This window comes from Neopelma chrysocephalum, unplaced genomic scaffold (assembly GCF_003984885.1).
Source record: "Neopelma chrysocephalum unplaced genomic scaffold, ASM398488v2 Primary Assembly neopelma1_147, whole genome shotgun sequence".
NCBI lineage: Eukaryota > Metazoa > Chordata > Aves > Passeriformes > Pipridae > Neopelma > Neopelma chrysocephalum.
In genome coordinates, this window is record NW_020897809.1 from 15276204 (window position 1) to 15300744 (window position 24541).

At 45.5% G+C, this 24541-nt stretch overlaps 1 protein-coding gene across 12 annotated transcripts in view; it reads left to right on the forward strand.

The window, feature by feature from the left end:
- The window catches only part of CHL1 (cell adhesion molecule L1 like), a 137072-nt gene that overhangs the window by 51864 nt on the left and 60667 nt on the right, over positions 1-24541 (forward strand). The gene's annotated exons all lie outside the window — the stretch shown is intronic.

Consider the following 24541-nt stretch of genomic DNA (forward strand, 5'->3'; position numbering starts at 1 on the left):
CTGGGTTGGGTGTTGGTGCTGTCAGTGTGACCTTACTGTGCCAGTTAGACCAGGTCTAACTTGAGGGAGAGAGACTTTCTGCAAGAGCATGTGGTGACAGGACAAGGGGGAATGGCTTCAAACTGAAAGAGAGTAGGTTTAGGTTGGATATTGGGAAGAAATTGTTCCCTGTGAGGGTGGGGAGGCCCTGGCACAGGTTGCCCAGAGGAGCTGTGGCTGCCCCTGGATCCCTGGAAGTGTCCAAGGCCAGGTTGGACAGGGCTTGGAGCAACCTGGGCGAGTGGAAGGTGTCCCTGCCCATGGCAGGGGGTGGAACTGGATGGGCTTTAAGGTCTCTTCCAACCCAAACCATTCTGGGATTCTATGATTCTATGTGGGAAAAGAGGAGGAAGGAATTGCAGCAGAAGCTCTGGGTTTTGTCATAGTCACTGATTCCTTCAGAAGGGAAAATCCTGGATTTTTTCCCGTGCTGCAATGCACGTGCCTTTTATCTCCCTCCAGTCCCCTCCAGACTGGAGCTGTGGCTGGAGCAGCGCTGTAGTTCCCAATTCCCTCCAATTCCCTGCTTTTAATGGCAGCAGTAGGTGTCAGGAACCCAAGAGTCAGTCATTTTCACTTGTCTCCTGGTTTCCTGGTGTCATTTCATCTGCACTGGAAAGCCCACAGAGCATGGAAGCTGTGCCCACAGTGCTGTGCAGGAGCAGATGGTGTTCCCTGCTCAGGTCTTCCAAAGTATAGAATTCCACTGATTTCACCTTGCTGAATACCCTGGGCACTTACTTACTCATATTTCTTGGGTTTTGCACACTTTAATTAATCATTTTTATAGGATCACAGGTGCTGTCAATTCTTCTGTTAAAACCTCTGTGTCACATTTATGAACTGGTACCGGGAGGATTTAAACATCCTTTTGTTTGTAATTAAAAGCCTTAATTTCCTGGCAAACTTGGAACAAATGCACCTCAAAATAAGGCTTAAATAGCACTTTAAAGCTGTTGTTAAATGTATTTTTATTAGAATAAGCCTGTGTATCCCACGGGAAGTTCAGGGAACATTTTTTTTTTGCACTGAGAAACAGGTGTCCAAAAGATGGAAGGAGAAGGTGCATCATGGGAAGACACAGAGAAGTTCAGTAGGATCACATGTAAAGTCTGGCAGAGCTGGAATTTGAATTTCTGCCTCCTAACCAAGACCATCTCCTTAATTAAAGGCACCACAATGATTTGGAAAAGAGAAGGACTGCAGCGACAGGGTCTGATTTGAAATTTGTAATCCACATCATCTCTTTCTGAGCTCATGCTCTGCCCTCACAAACATTTTCTAGAGTGCAAGGAAGTGCTGGTTTTATGTGTGAGACTGGCACAGTCAAAACACAGCCTGACATGGGCCTCAGCTGCCCACTCCTGCCTGCCCTGACTCTGGAGAGCCTTTGTTTTGGTCCAGCAATTTTGCTAGAGCACTGTGTGTGTCATTAAGAATCGGTGGCCTAATTTCTTGTTTTATTATGGATGACAAAATAAAACATTAATAGGTTTTTTAATAAGAACTGGAAGTTAAATATTCATTATTTCTTATTACTCCAGTGTCACTGAGCCTTTGATGTGCCGTAACTCACAGAGCCTTCTCCCTGCTCTCCACTTGTACCCTTTTAATTCACGAGTGTGAAGGTTGTCTGAGTGTTGCTTCTGGCCCATTTCACTCCTTAGCAGCTCCCAGCTGTGGGACATGTCATCCTCTGTCCTGATGGATGGATTCTCACAGGCATCATGAACATTCTCTGACTTCTGGTGTGCACTTTGGCTTTGGGCTAAACTGCTTCCTAAAGCTGCACCAGTCACCCAGAACTGTTTTCTTCAGTATCACAGAATCATGGAATGGTTTGGCTTGGAAGAGACCTTAAAGATCCTTTTGTTCCAACCCAATCCATAGGCAGGAACACCTTCCACTAGCCCAGGTTGCTCCAAGCCCTGTCCAACCTGGCCTGTGTTTCCAGTGTGGGAAGAATGACATGGCATCTTCCCCACGACAGATGGGGAGGGAGAAGCACTGGGCCATCCATGTGCCACAGGAATTTGCTGTAGGGCTTTGTGGCAGCAGGGGAGCAGGGAAGGGGATGTCATGTCCAAAATACAACAGTAGCTAAGGCAAGAGGGACAGCTTTGCAGTTTCTTCCTTAAAGCTATTTATATCCTCTCTTTCTCCTTCCCAGCCCCCTTGTGTGTCTGGGTTGTCTCTCATTCATTTGTCCTTCCAAGTCAACTTTCTATCCTAAATTTTCCCCTTCAGATTTAATATTTTTTCTGATACCATGTACTCATAGAATCCCAGAATGGTGTGGGTTGGAAGGAACCTTAAAGCCCATCCAGTGCCACCATGGGCAGGGACACCTCCCACTAGCCCAGGTTGCTCCAAGCCCCGTCCAACCTGGATTTGGACACTTCCAGGGATGGGGCAACCACAGCTTCTCTGGGCAACCTGTGCCAGGGCTCCCCACCCTCACAGTATAGATTTCTTTCCTAATCTCTAATCTAAAGCTCCTCTCTTTCAGTGTGAAGCCATTCCCCCTTGACCTGTCTCTCCATACCCTTGCAAATAATCATATTTTTTTCCAAGTGAGTTGCTGCAAACATTGACTGTCCTCGTCCTTTAATGCCATATTTTCCATCAAAATGGCATTTGAATGCCATGTGCATTTTTGTGGCAGATTTCCTCAGAATAGAGGCAGAATTTGCCTACATGTGTCTTAAATCTTTGTGTCTTAGGCTTACTCAGAGCCCAGTCATAATCACACTCTGTCCCACCCAACCCCCTCTAGTCAACACCAAGATACCACAACCATTGGTTGTGGAAGACTTTGTAACTTCCTGAGGGTATGGTTTTAATTCTGTTGAGGAAGATAAGCAGAAATGTGAAAATCAGTACTTAAAATAGAGTTTTAAGTGGGGAAAAGGTATAAAATTTGGCTTTATTTAATAAGTATAATCATTAATTATGAATAATGTGCAAGAGGGTCTGTAATTATAGTTTCTAGTCACACAAGTTGCATCCTATGGGTCTGGGCATTTTCATATCGTAAGTTCCTCATATGCAGGTTAAAGAGAATTCTTTATCAGTGACATGATCTCCCCTGAAAGAAAAGGCACATTCTGCTTTCTGTGTGATTAAATATTTTCCAAAAGTAGTTAATTTAAAAATTAATTTCAAAGCAAAACGTTAGGTTTGTGCAAAGGCAGCAGACACCTGCCTGATGAGGTGTTTGCTGTTCTCTGATGGACTGGATTTTGTCTCTGTGTAGTAGTTTGGGAGTAGTAAAATAAGGTTAAACCATTCATTCTAACCTTAGAATGAAAGATATTTTCACTTCATACAAACAGAACTTGCTCAGAAATCCAAATTTCTGGCTCAAATGCTGATTTCTCACTCCTGGGGGTTGAGTTTACTACCAGGAGCAGGGCCATGGCTGAATTCAGCGTGGTGGGAAGGAGCTGGAATAGCAACAGTCCTGGGGAGAAACTCCAGCACTTGATGAAAAAATAATACAATCAATTAATAGATAATCAAGTGTTAATAATTTAAATGAACTCGGAGATGAGTTTTGTTAATATTTAAACATTATTCTGATAGATTAAAATGAATCACAGTTATCTATCCATCCATCCATCATGAGGGATACTGGGGAGAAATTGGAGTCTGCCTCCTGATGTAATGGATTTCTGTGACCCCATTGCAACATCAGCTGATGTTTTGTGGTTCAAAAGAGATTCAGTGTATTTCCTGTGTGTTACCCACAACTTTACAAGCATTCAGGGAAAAGAACATCAATGTCTGCAATGAAATACATTCAAAAGTGGTTGGGTTTTGGTTTTGTGGGGAGTTTTGGTCGTGGTTTCTGGTTTGTTTTTTGTGGAATATTTTTGTTTCTGTTATTTTTTTGTTTGGTTTGGTTGGTTGGTTGGTTTTTGGTTTTTGGTTTTGTGGGTTTTTTTGTGTTGTTTTGGTTTGGGGTTTTTTTTTTTGTTTGTTTGTTTTTTAGGTTTTTTGAGGGGTTTTTTTGAGTATTCAGAAGGTATTGCTTTTCTCTTGCTGAAGCCCCTGTCCCCTTGTTATGTATTTTATTCATAAAACCTGAATGCAGATGTTTGAATTCCTTACTTGGCTGCATTTTTTGCTAAGAGCAATGAACCACTTTGGAAATTCTAATAGGTACCTGGTCACAAAAGGAAGTATGGCATAAACTACACAAGATTAACTTGGAATATTTATTTTATATTCTGGACTCACTCATGTATTAATTTTTCAGATAATTTTAACCTCACAGATTCATAGCAATGAATGTATTTCAGACTTGAAATGTGGCAGTTTTCCAGGTCCTTAGAAATTCCTGTTTCTGTTGTCCTTATCACCTTTCCCAGTTCACATTTCAACCCTAAATGCAATAATTTATTGGCAGCACTTTAGATTCCAATAGTTGATGCTTTATCCAGTGACTCTGGAAGAGGGGGCCTGGGATAAAAACTTGGATTCATGGGAGAATCCAGAGGTTTTCATCTACTTAATTGGGAATAGCACTGCACTCTCTCTTGGCACTGCTCTTGAAGACACTTATATGAAGTGGTTGTTGGAATAGTTTGGAAATGAGGAGTGTGGCCAACTGGAGAAGGGATCTTAACATCTGGGAAAAAAGTCCTTTTTGAAATGGCACCCAGTTTTGTGGATTGTTTTCTTTGTTTTCTCCCCTGACCTATTTTAATTTGGTTTTAATCACTTTTTTGTTGGGGGGTGTGTGTGGGAATGGAGGTGAGGGTTTAACAGACAATAAACTGTATAATGGCAGTGATTAACATTCACACGAGGTAACTCAGAGATAGGGAAAACACAGTCTAATAAACTCTTCCACAAGTGGATCTGCTCCCTCTGTGCTGGGGGGAAAGAAAACCAAAAACCCACTCTGGGATTTTGAAATTACCCCTGGAGATTGGGCTCAGAGATTGCTCCTGGTATTGGTGTGAGCAGAGCATCCAAATCCCCTGGAATCTCGGTCTCAGTCATGTCAGATGCCTGCAGGACTGGGTGTCCTGGGGGGAACAGTTTCTGCAGAGATTGGGGACTCTGTGCCCCTGTTCTGGGCTTCAGCTGCTCAGAGCTTTCAGGCTGTTGAGTCCCAGGGTTTTAAATGAGCTGTACTGAGTAAAATCCCTAAAACTGTGAGTGAAATAGAAATTAGGGGATGTTTCCTGCGCTCCACAAAGGCAAAGCTGTACTGGGGAGCTGGATGGGTTCTGGTGTCCAGGCAGCTTGTACCAGGACTGGTCATGTTATGGCTCACACAGAAGTCACCTCTGATCTGTCTGTTCTGTGCATGTCATCTGTCAAAGCTGCTCTGTCTGCCGGGCATTGATGTCCTTTTGGACAGATTTATCTTACACGCCATCCTTGCACTGTGACCAGTGTCATATGAGACAATGAAAGAGGCAGGTGCACACTATTTCTTAATTTGTTTTATTGTTATCTATAAATAATTTCATTTTTACTCTTTCATTGATTTTTTTGTCCCCTCCCAAAGCAGGTTCCTATTTGTTTTCTTTTTTCCCTTTTCTCGTTGCTACTCTAATGGGCTGTCTCAGCTCAACAGCCATCAGCAACCTTGGTTTGATGAGGCTGCTATGAAACATTTAAAGGTTTAAATTATAAACTCAGAGGGAGAAAATCAGTGATGCATGATTAGCTGAAAGTTTTAAGTATAATAGTCGTATTTTTCATATTCATGTGCAAAAATGGCTTATGTCAACTGTAATGTGATTTTTAATACATATTAATAGACTCTGTTGCAATGTGGATGGTTTGTACACCTTTTGGCAGATGGCTGTGGTATTAGAGTGTGCACAGGATGAATTAGTCATTTACTGAAAGAAAACAATACAGGAGAGATAAGGTCGAGGCTGCTCAGAGATGCAGTTCCAGTGCATTGCTCCTGCAACCGAAAGGATTAGAGGCAGGATTAAATTTGCCAGGAAAATTAAATAAACTAATAGATAAATTCCTGTGTCAGAAAGGAGCTGGCTGATGTTACAGCTTGTTCACGTCCCTGGTTGTGGCTCCCATCTTTCAGCTCCTGTATTTTTAGAGGTCAGATGGTGCAAAGCCAAAGCTCTGGCTCAGCTCGCCCTGGAAGGGTTGGAATGAGCAGCATCTCCCACATGGAGCCCATGACTGTGTGGTCCAGGCAGCTTGGATGTGTGGATTAGAGGGATGGAGCAGCTCTGCTGGGAGGAAAGGCTGAGAGAATTGGATTGTTCAGCCTGGAGAAGAGAAGGCTTTGGGGTGACCTCATTGTGGCCTTGCAGTGCCTGAAGGGCTCCAGTAGAGCTGGAGAGGGACTTTTTACAAGGGCCTGGAGTGACAGGACAAGGGGGAATGACTTCAAACTGAAAGAGAGCACATTTAGGTTGGATATTAGGAAGAAATTGTTCCCTGTGAGGGTGGTGAGGCCCTGGCACAGGTTGCCCAGAGAAGCTGTGGCTGCCCCATCCCTGGAAGTGTCCAAGGCCAGGTTGGAGCAACCTGGGCTAGTGGAAGGCGTCCCTGCCCAGGCAGGGGGTGGAACTGGATGAGCTTTAGAGTCCCTTCCAACCCAAACCAGTCTGTGACTCTGTGTGGAAGGCAGTAAACTCTCTGCCTTGGAACTGCTGTAAGATGTGAAGGGAGCTGATGGCTGAGCATTGTCCCCTTGTTGTGTGTTCAGAAAACAGAATTAGCCGGTGATGAATCTGCGAGTTCCATAAGTGTGTTACACATTTCAGGTAGTGGCCTGACAAATGATCCAGATTTCTTAGGAAATCACTTTAGCAAATGCTAAAGGGCACTCATTTCTGAGCAGGAGAGCAGCAGCTGCTTTGGCAATTTATTGCTGTGCTCAAATACCCAGTCGAGCCGATTGCCTGTAATCGCCCTGGCTGGTAACCCTGGCATGGCTGGAGCAGCCCAGAAAGAGATATTTAAAAACAATCTGCATTCCCTTCATTGGAAATCTCCTGAGCCATCCTCACTGCTTAAGTTTTCGACAGGAGAGGCAGTAGCTTTTGGCTTGTGCTTTATCAAAATGATTGTCAGGGCGCTTAATGAGCTTTGTGGCAGAGCGAGCGCTTCAGGAACATATGTCTGCAGCAAGAACCTCGCTCCTGCTGGCTGGGCACGCTGCTCTGCTCCACAGGCAGCCTGCATCTCCCTGCCTAGCTGAGCCTGGGAGCATTTCAGTGTTTCCAGACACCCATTTGGAATTAGGAATTACCATCGCTGCATCCAAGCCAGGCCCTTTGAACAGTTGTTCAAAGTGGTGAAGGAAAAGTGGAAATGAATTCCGACACAATTCACAAGGTGCAAGAAAACCACCTGCTTTTACTGGCTAAGGCTGTGATTCCTCTTGAAAAGAAAATGCAGGGAAATTGTGCTTTAAGTCTTTGAAAAGGAGCATTGTGAGGTGAGGTGGTGGCTGATATTAGTGCACAATAACTGCCTGACAGGTTTGCACCACGCGCTGACACGTCCTGTCAAGGCTGCTGGAGATGAAGCCGAGCTCTTTGCTGGAGATGGAGCAATTGCAGATCAAGTGATATATAATTTACTGAGCTGCTTGTTAATTCTGTGATGTTATGAAATCTCCTGGGCATATAATTACTACAAATGTTTACTTGACTTTACCACATAGCTTGACATTACACTCCATAAGTTTGTACCTCACTAAAATCGTGGCTCAGCCATAAAACGCAACTATCAGGCAGCAAAATATTAAAGAAGTACAGATGAGACTAAAGGCATTTTAAAAGTGCTTTCTACGCCTCGGAATTGCAAACATTCATCCCATCTCCTGCTGATTGCACACTTTGTAATAGCTATTGTTTCCACGGCTGGGGTTTAATTTTCCTCAGTACATTGGCAGCGCCGGTGATCTCAATATCAATCCTCCCAGCAAGGCTGCGAGGGCTGTGGGGAGGCCAGCGGGGAGGCAGCCCTGATTGACAGATATTTTAAGCCCTTTTGTGGTTCAGGATTAGCAAAACATTTCCAGGCAGACCTGTTGGAGTGGGTAAAACGTGGGATCCTGGCACCCGTGGGTGCCTGTCACCTGCAGGGGAGCTCGGGTGGATTTGGGCTCAGGTTGGTGTCATCCCTCCCTGCAGGTGACACTTCAGCCCTTGTTCACTGCAAAGCCTGGAGCAAAGGTGTTTCCAGCTTTCCGAGGGAACTTGGAGCTGCCTCCTGACTGTTCATGGCTAAATTGCCACTGAGAGGGTTTTTCATGACACTGGTCAGGCCCAGAGTGCAGGAGTGTGTCTGAGATGAATATTTTGGGGGGCACTGTCTGACCTCCTGCTGACCTGTCACATCAAGCAGGTGTTGGGTCGGGCTCAGCCTGCTCTGCACTGGGACAGGTTCTGCAACACCAGTCGCATCTACACAGCACTCACAGAATCCCAGAATCATTAGGGTTGGAAAAGCCCTCCCAGCCCATGGATCCACCCTGTGCCCCATCCCCACCTTGTCCCCCAGCCCAGAGCACTGAGTGCCACGTCCAGTCCCTCCTGGGACACCTTCAGGGATGGGGACTCCACAACCTCTCTGGGCAGCCCCTGCCAATGCTTTTCCACCAGCTCTAAAAACAAATGAGTCACACTTTGCACCTGTCTGGATGTTTTTTGGAGTCCTGGGTGGTCCCTTTGGATAGGGAGAAGTGGTGCTAGACAAGAACCAGCTCCTGGGATGTTTCCTCCTGGCCTGCAGCTTTCTGGTAGAATCCCTGGAGCTGATTTTGCAGCGAGTGAGAGCCACTCCCAGACGCCTGGGATGCCCAAACTTGTCTTGGATTATAGAGGCTTAAAGTATTTGTTGAAAACACGGATTTCTTTGAGTGTGAAAGCAGTATTCCTTGTGCCCAGCAAGCTTGTGTGAGCCCTTTTAAACATTAGCCAAGTTGAGGATGAAAACAACTTTCACTCTAATAAAGCCAAAGTTGCAAAATTAGAAATGCTGTTACAAAAAGAAAAGCAGGCAGAATTAGGGAACAGAAACTTGGTGTGTACCTGGATTAGCAGCTGCTGAAGGCGTTACCTCCAAGCGAGGTGGGACTGAGATTCTCACCTGTTCCCATCCTGGAAACGACAGAGCCAACTCTGTGTGAGAGAAAAACCCCAAAGCTATTCATCAGACTCAGTTCGACACTGGAGGTACAAAAGGTAAACAGAAACAAAAAATCAAATGTTTTTTTGAGCCAAGATGTTTCGACTGCTGGGCTGGACACTTGTGGCCTCCCTCCGTGAAGAAATGAGAAAGCAGCAAGGGATGGGGGTTCCCTGGGAGGGTGGTGTGGTACTTTATTAACATCTCTCAGGCTCTCCCTGATTTCTCCCCTGATTTGAAGGACCTGTGTGTGTTGTCAGTTTGGATTTACCTGCCTGGCAGTCAGGAGAGTGACCTCAGTTCACTGGTGAATGGATCTGAGGAAAGCACAGGGACTTGGGATGGTGACCTCTTCTGTTCCTTTCAGGAGACAAACTGAATTGCAGTTACTTGGTTTATAACCTGTGTAAATCATATTGATAAATCCCCTCCAAGAAAGGTTTTCCTGAGACAGGTAACAGAGAGTGGCCCCAGCCCTGCTTTGCTTCACCAGTTGCTTCTGTTAACTGGAAAGGCAGGGAGGTGTTCTGGGGCTGGAGTGGAATTTGACAGTTTTCCCATAGAAGCAGAATTTTTATTTGGTTTTTTTTGCCATTGAAGCTGATATCAGTCAGGAGCATCTATCCCGACCTCAGAGGATACAGCCTGGTGTAGATTAGAGTAAGTGAGGGCTGAGTCCTGTAATGCTGGTGTATTGATGTGACAGAATAGCTTGTACAGACTTGTCTGTCTTAAACTATTTGGTTTATATATAAAACCCCCAACATTTTCTTGGTGATTCTTTCCTTTTGAAATAAATTCCCACTGTGTCTCCCAGCCTGGGGAATGCAGGCAGGTTTGAAATACTCAGTTGAATGGAATTTTCAGTGCTCTGCTCTCTGATCCCCACAGACTGTCGTTGCCATTGCAGGGTCTCCAGTTCCCTGCTCGGGGCTTTGAGACCAGTCTCTCTTTCATTTCTTCCCCAGTGAGCTCCTGTTCCAGCCTCACAAATTCTCCCAGGTCCCTGCACTGCCTGTCTCTGCACAGCACCGACCCCTCGCTCATCTGCATTCCCTGTGATTTTGACAGAGCCGTCCCTCTCTCAGGCTCTGTTCCCTCCTCATCCACATCCAACAGCAGCTGCTCCAAGGCCCCATGTAGCTGTACCAGCCTTGTTTGGTGTCTGCTCTCATTTTCCTTAAGTACTTGTCATGCTGCCTCTTTTTTTCCTGAAGCTTTTCTCTCTCCATCTCCATTTCACACTCCAAATTCTTTGCTCCTTTGTGCTGCTTCACAGCACTTCATCCCTTCAGCCTCAGAATCATGGAGTGGTTTGGAAGGGACCTTAAAGCCCATCCAGTCCCACCCCCTGCCATGGGCAGGGACACCTTCCACTAGCCCAGGCTGGTCCAACCTGGCCTTGGACACTTCCAGGGATCCAGGGGCAGCCACAGCTTCTCTGGGCAACCTGTGCCAGGGCCTCCCCACCCTCCCAGGGAATCCTCATCCCTTGCTGCTTTCTCATTTTGGCACAGAGGGAGACCACAAGTGTCTGTCTCAGCGATTGAAATGTCTTGGCTAATAAAAAAATATCAGTTTTTTGTTTCTCTTTAACTTTTCCACTTCCAGTGTCAAACTGAGTCTAGTGAAGAGAGTTGGGGTTTTTTTCACACTCTGCTGTTTCCAGTATGGGAATAGGTGAGAATCTCAGAGTCACACCTAGACCAGGTAAAGATGAGTCAAGACACACATTTGTTTTGTGAGATGTCTGTTGGAAAGGAGCTTTTCCCCAAGCAAGTCAAGCCTTTACTGGTATTTGTTCAACCCAGTTGCCTTTAATGCCTTTCCCAGGGTTACCTGCTGGGAGGAACAGAGCGAACAATTCTGTGAACAGGTATGGTAGAGTAAACCCAATGTCTTGCTGATCCTAGTTGGGAAATACCATAGAGCATCCCAGAGGCATTGTTTTACCTGTCTGCTGACTAGGAAGAAACTCTCAGAGAAAGGAATCTGTAAGAAACCTGTTTGAAATCCATGTTTCTCAAGAATTCTCTTATTCACATTGTGATACTCATCTCAGTTTCCATCCTCTGTGCAAACCTGCTTAGTGTGTGTTGTCATATCATTTACCTGATCTACTCTTCAGTTATTGGTGGGAGAGAGGGAAGAGAAGGAAAAAAAACCCAAAATCCCTTTATGAAGTGCTCTGCCAATTTACCATGCCATGAGAGATATGCCATAGTTATTACTAAAGCCTAATTATGTAAATGACATAATTTAATAATCATTATTAAATCCCAGCAAGCTTTATTTCTTCTCCTCATTGTTGATGGTTGTCCTTGATAGCAAATGTCACGATGCATATCATAAAATTAATTTTTGTGGGGGTTTCACACCCTTGCAGGGGTTGGAGTGCAGGAGGCCTGGCAGGCAAAGGAGGAGGCTGCTCAGCAGACCTGTTATCTGTGCAAGAGCAAATGTTGTCCACAAGGATGGCAGGGAGGGGAGAGAAAACTCTCACAGCAGCAAATATTTAATTAAAAGTGCTGCTTGGGCCAAGTAGTCGTGGCAGCAGCTGCTTAAACAGAGATCTGTCCTTTAAATAACTGCAGCTAAACAAAGGGAGGAAAAGGAGAGTGGAGAGAAAAGCTCAAAGGGCATGTGCTGTAATGGCAGCAGTGGTTTCATTTTTATATTGCCATGTCTTCAGCAGCCATCAGCTCCTTCTCTGCCTGTTGGAAACTCGGGATGCTTCAAGATCTGGGGGTTTTATGGGGTTGCAAATCAGTGTCAAGAAAGCCAATACATCACCTGCCACCTCCTGTTACCTGTGTTTTGGGTGTACAAGGTCTAACAAGGAAGGCTCCTGTTGGCTTTTCTGCCATGCAGAATAAATCAGAGTTAGGTAGGGACAGGATGAGCTCTTTTCCAGTATTCCCTGGCTAAATTACAGGTAATTGTGTGGCTCTCCACTGCAGCAGTGTTGCCTTGTGCCCCCGTGCCACTGGCTGCAGACAGTTCCCTGCATTTATTTTCAGGCTCTCAGCAAATTCCCTTTGCTTCTTGATCTGCCACCCTGTGACCTGGACCTCGAGAGGATTCCTGTTATTCATTTAACATGGAATGTTATTTATCATAATATAGTCATGTTTTTCAGGGAGTGTTAAGAGCTTCCATCAGGCTTCCAGGTGCAGTTTAGCTCTGTAATAAATGATGTTTTTTGGTCCAAGAGGATGGACCCAATGGACACACCAGTTGGGTTGGACAAGAAAGAAGAGTGTGGGGTGTCCATTCATATGTCTGTGCTGTGGAGAGCTGTTTGAAGTGCTCAGATCCATAAGGAATGAGGCCATGCAGCTCCTCTTTCCATTGCTCTGGGGACCTTTTCCAGGGAAGCATGAAGAAGCAGACACTAAATCAGAGATATCTGAGAGTCAAGTGAATGAAAGATAATGTGCAGCTCTTGCCTTTTTCATAACTGACTCCTCTCTGGGGTATTTTTAGGTTTTCTCAGCTGCTTTCTGGTTAGTCTTTCTAAGGTGCATAAAGTGAGATAATGATCAGAGGGCAATAAAGTGGATTTATCCACCTGACATGACACAAATGAGATAAAAACCAATATGACCAGTAGTATTTAGGGATAAAAACAGTAAGATAACAGTATTTACAAGTTTCTTTATTTGTTTTCTTTTTAAGAAAAAGGTAGAGCAACACATGTGATGTTATAGAAGCTCTGCACAAAGTCTGTAATACAGTTTTCACGTGTGTGGCATGGAGAGCACGTTATCTCAAGGTGCTTGTAGTTGATTAGTGTGACACTTCTGCAGATGAAAAAGTCACTCTGGCTCTGAAGAACAGGGTGTTATGGGCAGAATGGGCAATGAAGGCCGTGATTCTGCCTGTTTGACATTCAACATGAAGCTACTCCTGACAGTTTTACATAACTTGAACAGATTTTAATAATTCAGGCAGAATTTTCCACTCCTGATGCACGTTTGCTGTACTTTGAATTTAATTTTATTTACTTTAATTTCTAGCAAGGTGGAGTTGGGGTTTTTGTCAAAGCAGGGAAGATATGGTGGGTTTGTGTTCAGTGTTCATAAAGTCACCTCATGGGGAACCAGCAGCAGCTCCAGCTTCGAAACAAGGACTTAATATTTGATGGTGGGACTTAGGTGGCTGTGTTCTGCTGTTGCCATGGAAAGAAAACACCAAAAGTAAAGAGAAAGGAAAAGTGATGATCTAAATTACCCTTGTGTAGTTAGTGGGCACTGCCTCTGAATTGTTTCTAAACCTCCTTGCCTGGCTCAGGAGATACTTTACCAGCCCTCCACTAGCTGAGGGAATGGACTTAGATTTGCCCAATTTCCTTCAAAAGATTTTTCTCCGGGAACTTAGGAAATAGGTGTATTTTTCCAGGCTTTTAGGCTTTTTGGATAGTGTGTTTTGCTGCATCTGTTGCTTCCTCATTGTTCTCTGTTCAGGCACATAGTTGGAGTTCAATTGTATTCCTAAAGATCAACTGTGCCTTAAAATACACTGTGTGTGTTTGTGATCTGTGTGATGAAACCTCTCCTGTGATCACCTGAAAATAATGCAGCCACTGACAACTGCCTTTCTGCATCTTGCAGGTAGTGAAAGGGATGATGAATGTGGATCCAGAGGAGAGAAAAACAGAATTACAAAATCTTTTCCCTTTCTTTCACAGCTACAGTAGATATATATCCAATATATTGTCAGCTGTCTTCAGTGCAGCTGATGGATGTTTTGATTCAGTGCCCTGAAAAAAGGCATTAACAGAGAAAAGCAACTGTTGCAGCAAGAAAATCATTGGGATTTGGAGCATTTTGAATGATGCTTTTCTCCCACAATGGTAAAACTACCTGAGTGAGTGCAGAAAACTGCTGCTGTGCTCAGAAATAATCCTCACCTTATCAACAACTCCCCTGAAAGCCTGGGCACAAAACATTTTCATTAACAGGAGCTATTGGAAAAAAAATGATGGCCAGATAAATTGCAGCATTATGCTGCTTGGAGGAATGTCTCAGGCACTTCCAGGATGATTGTGAACACTTTTCTCCCTGGAGATCCTGACAAAAACTTGTCCCATCCGTTTCTCATGAGCCTGGGCTGGGATTGTAAAGGCTCCTAAAAAATACAGGTGAAACAAGATTGTCTCACCTGTGTAGGCTGAGCTTCTGAATGTGTGTTTTTCTTTAAGCTTGTTGGGGGTTTTATTTAGCTGTGAAGTTCTTTGTGGAAGAAGAAAATGATTGTAGATTCCAGGTAAACATAAGGGAAGTTGGAAATGCAGGATAAGGATGAAGTATCCATGTCTCTGATGCTATCCTGTTTGCTCTTGACTTCCTAATGTACAAACTGGGCCAAATTCTACTATTATTGCCCTAAATCAATTCCTCTGGTGGTATTTCCTTGATAGACTGTAAATCACACATAAGTGTGGATCCTGCTGTAGAATCAAACCAAGATTCCCATTCTGAGAAGAGATGCTCCCCATCCAGGCATGTCAGGGTTTCAGAGTGATGTGGACGGTGTTTAACTTGTGCCCTTAAATGCTTTCATTCAGTGTCTGTGGTTAAATCACTACATTGGACTTAATTTTTACTTATTTTTTTTTAAAGTAATCTTTTGTATCTCTGGTAACGTGGAAAATGTTGGAAGCTCAATTGCCTCGACTTAGTGGGAAAAGCAAGCCTGGGGAGATCCTCCACAAAGCTGAGAGAGCTAATCTCTCTTATTACAGTGAAGGAGGAAAAACCTGAGGAAGACAGAAAGTACACAGGCTGCTCGCTGTGAATCCCTCCGTGGTCACGAGTCACTGGCTGCAATTTAAATTAGAAACACGCAGTGTCCCAGTGCCTCTCACTGCCTTGTAGTGCCATTGTGCTGAGATACACAGATAAAACTGAGAGTGGAGATTTGCCTCAGTTTTGCTGTTAGTTTTCTTGGGGAGTTAGGGTTTTATGTGTGAAGCTTGCCAGGGTTTTTCACTTGGGGTCTTGGGAATGCACTGAGCATCCCCTGAGTCCACGAGGCGCTGAGAATCACTGTGAGTGTTCATGGTGCATGGCATGGATGAAGGAGTGAGCTCAGATTTAGGATTTTTGGTGTTTGACAGCACTGCCAGTGTTGTAGGTTGTGAATGAGCTCACCTGTCTGCGGCGCAGCAGGAACAGATGATCCTTAGCAGATCAGGTGGGAATAATAGCTGTTTTCTCCTGTTTATAGGGGTAATTCATTTGCAATTAAATACCATTTTCCCCTCTGTTCGTGTTGTCACCTCATTTCTAGCGCAGGGAGCTCTGCAGTAAACACCAGCCCGTGCTGTGAGAATCACTGACACCGAGGGGAGCCCTCGCAGCCCTGCAGTGGTTTTTGTCATTGTGGGGTGGTTTTCCTGGCACGGGGATCGCTCCTGCACCACGATCACCCTGCACTCTCCACTGGAGCCCATTAGGGGCTGGATGTGTGGTTTTCTCCCCCTCCTTTCCCACCTGCCGGAGCGCAGGATTCCTCCCGGGGCAAATTCCCGAGGAGCTCTGGGCTGTTCTGTGCTGTTCCCCCTGAGCTTTCTGCTGACTGAACAATCCCCTCAGCCTGCAGGCCCGCGAGGAGCTGTGCCTGGCACATCCCTGCCCGCATTTCCAAGTCAACAGGGCTCTGCCTGGCTTTGTGTCTGCCCAGGGATGGAGCTGGAATGGCTCAGGCTGCGCTGGGCTGCGGGAGAGGCTTCAAGGTGAGGCAGGGCTGCTCCGAGGAGATGTTGCTTCACTATAACTCGTGTTTGTTTGTATTAACGTGAGAAAGCTCATGATTTTCCTATTATTCCGTGTTTTGAAAGAGGGAGAATGAGTGCACAAAAGAAGCGAGCGCCTCTGCTGCAAATCCATTCTGAAATTGAGGAGAATTTGCATCTCCTCCGTAGCAGAGCTGTCATGAACAGCCTCATCTCAACACCAACTGCAACCTGCTTTCCTTTCCTTTGTGCCTGCCTGACACGTCCTCACCCCCACTCACCCAGCCCACTTGCTGCTGTCCTTTGGTTTGTGCTTCATGCTTGACCTATGAGCTGAAATGCTAATGGCTGTTCAAAATTTCAATTAATGTAAAACTAGTTTCAGCCAGAAACGTGGTAAGCTCGTGTAGGAGACGTAGTATCTCGAGGAAATACAGAGTGGCAAAAGCCTCAGACAGCAGCAGAATTTTTAACAGGCTACTGTGCTTTCAGGTGGATCTGCAGAGCTCAGATCTGGGCTAGTTTGTTACCAGTGATGGTCACTGTGTGTTTGTAGGTCACGACATTCCTCTGCTACAGCGTTATCTCCTTGTGCTGGAATAATCCCTCTGGTTTCATTGGTTAACAAAAAATGAATGAATGCATGGCCATACCTTTGAGTGAAGGAGATAAAGCAGACACACGTGGGGGGGATTAGGCTGCTCTTACATCTGTAAATGTGCATATATAAACCTTATTTTATGGTGACTTGTACAAGAATCATGCAAAGTACACTTCGTAGTGCAATGAAGGAACATAGTCTAAAATTTCAACATGGTATTTTTAATTCCACTTTAAATGCCTTTAAAACTTGCTAATTAAACACTTGTAGATTTCTCAGGAGTCTGCAGAACATTTACACCAGCAATTTATGCTGCAGGATGTGGTATATACACCTCAGATACACTACATTAAATCCACATTTTCCCCTGAAAGAGAGATTGGTGCCCCAGTAGAACTGGAAGAAGGATAGAAGATGAATGTAAAGATATGGATTGGTTCCCTCTCAAGGAAAGATTAGGTTTGTGTCTAGAGACCTGACCTCCTCTGTTCCAGGAGCTGCTGTAGTGGCCCAGAGCTCCCACTGCTCAGAGGTGCCCAGTTAACCCAGTCCAAAAGTGAATTGGGGAGGAATAGTTGTACCTGCAGTGAGGACGGGCAGGGAAACAGGACCTGGGACCAAACTGGGCAGCTGAGTTACCCCAGAACACACCCCAGTGCTCTGGTTGAGCTGCTGCTCTGGGGGGGCTCAGTTTGGCAGTGGGACTGCAAAGGGGGGATACAAGGAATTGCACAATCAGAACTGATGCCAAGGGGGGAGACCTGTAGAGAGCTGGGAAGAGGCAGTGAGATTATTGAGCAGTAAATTTAACACTTACGTGTTAATACATATTGAGGGACTCCTTAATTCAGTTGATGGAGGTCAAATATTTCATCAACTCAGTAAAAAGAAAAAAGTACTTAAATGGGTGGAAGAGAGGCCCGTTGGTAGCTGTTACAGACTAGAGGTTGGCTGCAGCATCTGGCTCAGAAAGTCCCCAAGCAGTAGGAGATGGGAGAGTGTCTGTTCTCCTGCACCCCCTCTGATGCTTATCCATGCCTGTCCCATCAGAAGGGCTGAGCCAGAGCCACTTTGGGGTCACCTGGTGTCCTGCTGTTCTTCTCTTTAAATCAATACAGATATTTGTATTTACTCACATGTTTAAGAACATCCCTAATGGTGGGATTTGGCTGCAGGGCACTCAGGGTTGTGTGTTCTAATGGTACAAATAACCACAGCAATGGTTATCTCAATTTACTTGTAAGTGCTGTGTCAGTGATGCCACAACTAAAGTATAATGAGGTTTCCATCAGCAGCAAGTGCCATCCACAGTGAGGTTTTATTTCATTGGTTATGAAGAGGCTAAACCAGGTATTGATTTCCAGGCTGGATTTTCTTGTGAGTCTTTATTACAAGTGCTGCTCAGAGGCTTTTTGAGGTTCCAGCAGAGTGGATCTGATGATCCGCTGGCAAACCTGGGGCTCCTCATCATCTTTGCAGGGCTGTGATTTTCTGAGTAGGTTTCTATTGTGAATATCCAGAGTTGCAAAAGTGAATTTTGTTTTCAGCAGTTGTGTAACTTAAATTAAGTTGGTGGTTTTGTCAAATGTTCCAGGTCTTAAAGTTGCTCACGCAGATTTTCACAGGAAGGAAATGCAGAATTGGGGAGTTTTATTTAAGTTAAATGATCCTCTGGTGGGCTCAGTCAATTCCAGTTAACATTGGATGGGTTGAGCAGAGAGATCAAAATGGGTATTGAAGAAATTGTTCCCTGTGAGGGTGGGGAGGCCCTGGCACAGGTTGCCCAGAGAAGCTGTGGCTGCCCCTGGATCCCTGGAAGTGTCCAAGGCCAGGTTGGATGGGTCTTGGAGCAACCTGGGCTAGTGGAAGGTGTCCCTGCCCATGGCAGGGGGTGGAACTGGATGGGCTTTAAGGTCCCTTCAAACCCACACCATTCTGTGATTCTGTGATTCTAAATTACTCATTAAGTTTGAATACCGTGTATTTCCGGAAACATTGCTGTTTTAAAAACCAAACCCCAAATTCAAACTCTTGCTGACTTGAAAGGAGCTATCTCATGGTGCATGTTGGAAGGGGTAAGCAAAAAAACAAGGGGAAAAAATTATTCAGATAATCTAATTGGCAGGAATCATATTGGTAACATGACAGTAGCAAATCCATTTATTTACATTTTCAGGAAAAGCTGAAGACCTCACGTTCTTTGGCAGCAAGACCCTCCAGATCCTAAGTAACCTTGTCCTAGGGATATTAATTCTAATATACTGTTTATTGAAGTGAATGTTTTACTGCTGCTTGTGCTACATTTCACGGCCTTTGCTACATGTTTCTTTATTAATTATATTCACTCCATCACATTTTTAGAGTGGTTTTGTGGTTTGGGAAACTGAAAGACTGATGGATTACAAAATTGGGAAGGAATAATAGTTGCAATTATATTTGAAATATATAAATTTTGGGAAATAATGCTGAAGTTTTTTAACTACACTGAGAACTTTTACTTTAGATGTGCTGTCCAATAAGGTTTGTGAAGTCCTTGGCAGGATAAATAATACATAGACTTTTCTCACTAAACCTCCTGAGAGTGGAATTGCATCTAAAAAAAATATCTCCACTCCAGCTTTGTGCTACTGTCTATTTGGAAATATTTTGCCACGGAAGGAAGAACAACTTTCTCATTTGGGTGATTATCTTAATCACTTCCAGCATTTGCATCATGGGCTGCTTTTTTAAGAACTGACAACATCCCAAAATAGGTGATTGGGACAGAGTCAAGTGAAGGTTATCTTCTCCCTGCCACTAGCACTGGGATGTCAAAAAGCTTTTAGGGGAAAAGCTGTGTGTAACACTGACACCTGAAGTGAAATGATGGGGCCTTATGAATATTCCCTCTCATCTTTTCCAAACACTTGAGTGACTCTGCACGTGGGGGGTTTGTAGGGGAAAAAAAAAACCCTCTAGAGCTGCACAAATAGTGTTGCTGGAGCACTACATTTAGGGTTTCACTGGTATAAATCTCAGCCTTTCCCAGCTAATTAGTGAAGTAGGGAGCTACTCGTGGCATGGAAAAGCACAGGGGTGATTAATTCCATGTGCTTCCTGGGGCTCTGCCTGTATCCCAGGGAACCTGTTCTGGGAGCTGCAGGTGGAACATTCCTGCATCTCCAGAGGTGGTAGGGATGAAGGGGTTACATGGGTTGGAGCCTCCAGGTCCAGGCTGACCCTGTGCAGGGATGGAGATGGAGGCAACACTTCTGGAGCACTGGTGCTCTACAAGCTGAACCCCAACCGTGGGACTGTAGTTGAGAAAGTGAGAGGACTTAATTAAGCTCCTATATTATATACTCACTGAACTTGTCTTATTCAACCTTTGTGGTTCCATGTGGTATCATTAAACAACCCAATTTTTATTTCTTATACCAGAAAGCAATTTTTTTTCCCAAGTGCTTTTCTGTTTTATCTGTAACTGTGACCATACAGAAGGCTGTAATTTCTAATTGCAAATGGCTTTTTATTTAAAAATCCTGTCAGTTACAAGTCACTGAGAAATTAAACCCAGTTCTAGCTAATGAAAAACTTAGCCCAGAGATGTCCCAGTGTTAAGCTGTGGGAATCCAGTGCCTTCCTGAATATTTGTGCTGTACAGGACTTAAACAAGAACCAAACCTTACATATTTGAAGAGGGAACCAAACAGCTGAGGTAGATGCCATATTTAGTAGTGCAATATAATTTCTCTTGGAAGCAGTAGACCAGTAATCTGGGAATTTTGGCTGTCATCCTGCTACTATTTATGAGCAATTTTAATGCAGTAATTACACGAAGGGAAAATTTTTCACTAGGTTGATGAGATAAATGGAAATTTAATTTTTTTCTTGTTTGGTTGTCCAATATTTTTATTACATCCTTGTGGAAGCGAGGGGGTATAATAAAAGATTCTGGAACTGCATTGCTCCTTGGAAAAAACAGATATTTTGAAAGATTTGCTCAGTGTAAGTTAAAGGCAGCTCATTAAACAAACAAATGAGCTGTCCTTAGAGCAATCAGTATTTACTATTAACTGAACAGCACAGTAAATAATGAATTGCAGGTAAGGAACTACAGATAAGTATTTGCAGTGAATTCAAATTACTTGACTTAAGCCTGAGGCAGAGAAAAGCAAATAGAAGGATAGAAATGGAGGGAGGAGGGGGGGAAGCAAAAGGGAGAGGAGGGGTTGTGAGTGTGACATTTGTTGCATCGATACGTGTTCATTTGTTGGGTAGAAGAGAGGTTTTCTGTGGCAATCTGGTGCCCCCCTCCCTGGTCCAAGGGATGCTGGAGCCAGCTCCTTGTGAGGACAAAGGAGGAGGTGGAATTCCTGGAGAAAAGGGGAAGAGAAGGCTTTGGGGAGACCTCATAGCCTGACAGTACCTGAAGGGGGCTCACAGGAAGGCTGGAGAGGGGCTTTTCCCAACCCCTTGTTGTGACGGGACAAGGGGTAATGGCTTCACACTGACAGGGGGCAGGGTTGGATTGGATGTTGGGAAGATATTCTTCCCTGTGAGGATGGTGAGGGACTGGCACAGGCTGCTCAGAGAGGTTGTGACTGCCCCACATCCACAAGGTGTCCAAGGCCAGGTTGGACGGGGTTGGAGCAACCCGGGCTAATGGAAGGTGTCCCTGCCCATGGCACGGGGTGGGACTCGATGGGCTTTAAGGTCCCTTCCAACCCAAACCATGCAGTGATTCCATGGAAAGCAGGAGCTCTGGGCCTGACCCCACACTGCCTCAGAGCAGGGCTGATGTTTTACCAAGGTAGGATTTTGCAAGGTGCTCTCTGGCACTTCCCCACCCCCGAGGACAGAGCTGTGCTTTGGCACCAGCGAGACCGAAACCTGCCCACAGCTGCCAAGTGCCTGCACAGCTCCCTCATTTATTTCTCCAAATTACTTAAGCAACTAAATTGTTCGTTTGCTAGGAACTGGCACAAGATGAGAAATTTTGGGCTGGAGTTTTAATCATCACAGGAGGGAAGGACTGTGCTGCCTGAAGTTTGGGTATGAAGCTGTGTTTGAAGCCGGGATGGATGGGCTGTCTGGATGGATGGATGGATGTCTGGGCATCTGATGGAGGATGTCTGATATGGCTCGTTTAGGAAGGGACTCGGGGTTGTTTGGGTGCTGGAGATGAGAGGGGAGGTTGGTGATTTAATCAGGATCTCTGCAGTTTCAGCTGAGCTGTGGGCCTGAGGCTCGGTGGGACAGCCAAGGGCGTGACAGCCATCCTAAACACCTAAAGCCATCCTAAACACCTACAGCTTGGCAGCCCTGTCTATAGTCACCTTAAATGAGGTTAATAGCTTGGCACAGGTCTCTGCTGGGAGGATGAGTCTCACCTGTCCACGTGCTGAGGACCAGCATTGTCCAGCACAGGGTGCAGCAGAGACTGGGGGAGATGTGCATAAAGGGCTGGCATTCCATAAAACCTGCTGTCAGCCCAGACAGCACCTCTGCTGCTCCGTTAGGGATCATATACATGACATTGGAACAGGAGGCTTATCTTGCTGGATAGTTATCACCAGGCAAACACCTCCACAAAGATGGAGGGGCTTAATTCCTCTCGCTTAGTTCCTCTCACACCGGGGCTGCGTCTTGGGGAATCCACTCCAGAATAAACCAGCCAAGGTAAAACACAGTGCAGGGAGATTTCTGAGTGGCTTTTGGAAGTATCCTCTGGCTGTGCACAAGTCCAGCAGCACCAGTCCCCCTGTGCTGGCTGCTTCCCAATGCTGGTGCTGTCAGCCCCTGCATTAGTATTCCAGCCAGGGAAGAGGAGCGAGGCGCTAGACAGGCCGACTAATTACAGCAGCCTGCAGAGGCAAGTCATGCTGTACCACAGGATAAAGGATATCCTGCTTATTTGGAATGTTTCTGCTTTGCTCTGTCACTTTATTTAAAAAAAAAAAAAAAAAAAGAGAAAAAGAAAAGGTGTGAGCTGATGGGTTTGGGTAAAGAATCGAGTTGTGTTCCTGGTTTCTTCCTTGAATTTAATCTGAATCTACACGATGCTTTGTAACATTGATATAAAAAGAAACTTGCTGCTGCTCAGCCTGTGACCTTAGCTGGCTGCACACCTCCTGGAATCCCAGCTCTCCTGCCTCTGGTTGGCATCCTGACCTGCCTGCTCGGGTCCCCAGAGCTGTCAGCAGATGGGGGAGAGGAGGATTTCACTGCCATGGATGTACCATCTGCAGGCAGCAACACTGGTCAGATTTTTATGAGCCTAAATTGCAATTCTGTGTCCAGAGGGTTTGCTGTCAGAGCATCTGTTTTGCTGTGGCTGACACAGATCTGGAGCTGAGTGTCTGCCAGGATCAGGTGAGGGAGGGTGGGAGCCCTGTCCTGCGGTGACAGCAGCCATCAGGTGGGGCTGCTCCGTGTCCTGGGTGCCCCCCAGGCTGTCACACAGCCCAGCTTTTAGCAGGCTGGGGGTTGGAAAGGTCCATTACTCACCAGTTAGAGCCAGGAGAACTCAAACTGCGGGAAATAACGACTGGCACAAAACAGAACCTGCTGGTGCTGCCTCATTCTGCCTGATTTGCACTCGGGCACAGCCTGGGGGTGACAGCAAAGCCAGAGGGTCTCTGTCCCCTCCAGTGCCCTTCTGCACCATCCCCCCTCTGTGAAACCAGCACTAAGCAGATTAGTCAGGTTCTTCCATCAGCAAACACTCGCTACCTAAGATACTTATAAGACATCTGGTTTTTAGCCTCATTTCCAAACAAATGAGGCTTATGTGATTATGGTGTCTGTCGCCTGCCCCTCGTTGGCCAATTTCAACCTTCATCCAAGGATTTTGCTCCCAAAGGCCTTACTTTCCAGGAAGTTTTCATGAGCTGGGGACCGTGTGAACAGAAGTTACTCTGGAGGAAGGGCCACAGCACAACCTGTTGCTCAACCCCAAGAGCTGAAGCGAGAGGGAGCATGCTGGGTAAAAGGGGAATCTCTGCTTTGTGCCTGTGTTTTGGAGAGGTCCAGCAAACCAACTGTGAGGAGAAAACCCTGTGTGTGTGTGGGCTGTGGCTCAGCTCTGTCCCTGCTCCAGCTGTGCTGGGCAAGGACGAGCATCCCCTGGTCCCACCTCCCGCCTGCCCCCAGTGCCAACTGCCCTCGGTGATCCCAGGATTGCTTTTCTGATCCCTGGATTAACCGGGCGGGATGTGCAAAGATCCAAGAGCTGTGTTTGAGCCAGGCTTAGTCTGGAAATGGATTGCCATGGTCGTACAGCTCTGCCTGTGAACTTGGTGGCTGGAGTCAGAGCTCACTGTGCTGCACAGGGCTGGGGTTGCTCCTTTGCTCCAGCACAGTACGCTTGTCTTAAAAATGGCTCTTGAGAAATTATCTTGACAATGAGGTCTAAATTCTCTTGGGACTGATGTCCCTTAGCATTATGTGTTAGAGGATGCACAAGTACAAAACACACCTTAGAGTGGTTCATAGTTCACTGAGATACCGTGAATGAAGCTGCACGAAATCCTCTGTGCACCCACATCCGTAGAATCAAAGAATCACAGAATGTTTGGGGTTTGGATGGGACTTTGCAGATCATCCTGTTCCACCCCCTGCCATGGGCAGGGACACCTTCCACTAGCCCAGGTTGCTCCAAGCCCCGTCCAACCTGGCCTTGGACACTTCCAGGGAGGGAGCAACCACAGCTTCTCCGGGCAACCTGTGCCAGGGCCTCCCCACCCTCACAGGGAACAATTTCTTCCTGCTGTCTGATCTAAACCAGCCTTTTACTTCTCTGTGAATTACACTTGAATGCTCATTAACACTGGATATGTCTCCTTTTGGCAGCTAAAAGACATTTTTGCCTTGTAATGAAGAACCTAAGGGTGTCTAATGGAATGTGTAAAACCTACCTATAGGAGTTCTGGGATTACGGAGGAAAAGCAAATGTTTCATGTTCTGGTCCTTATTAATGAACTAAATGAGATTGTGTCCTTTTTTTAAGCATAAATGAAAGATAAAAGACAGATGAGATTTATGAA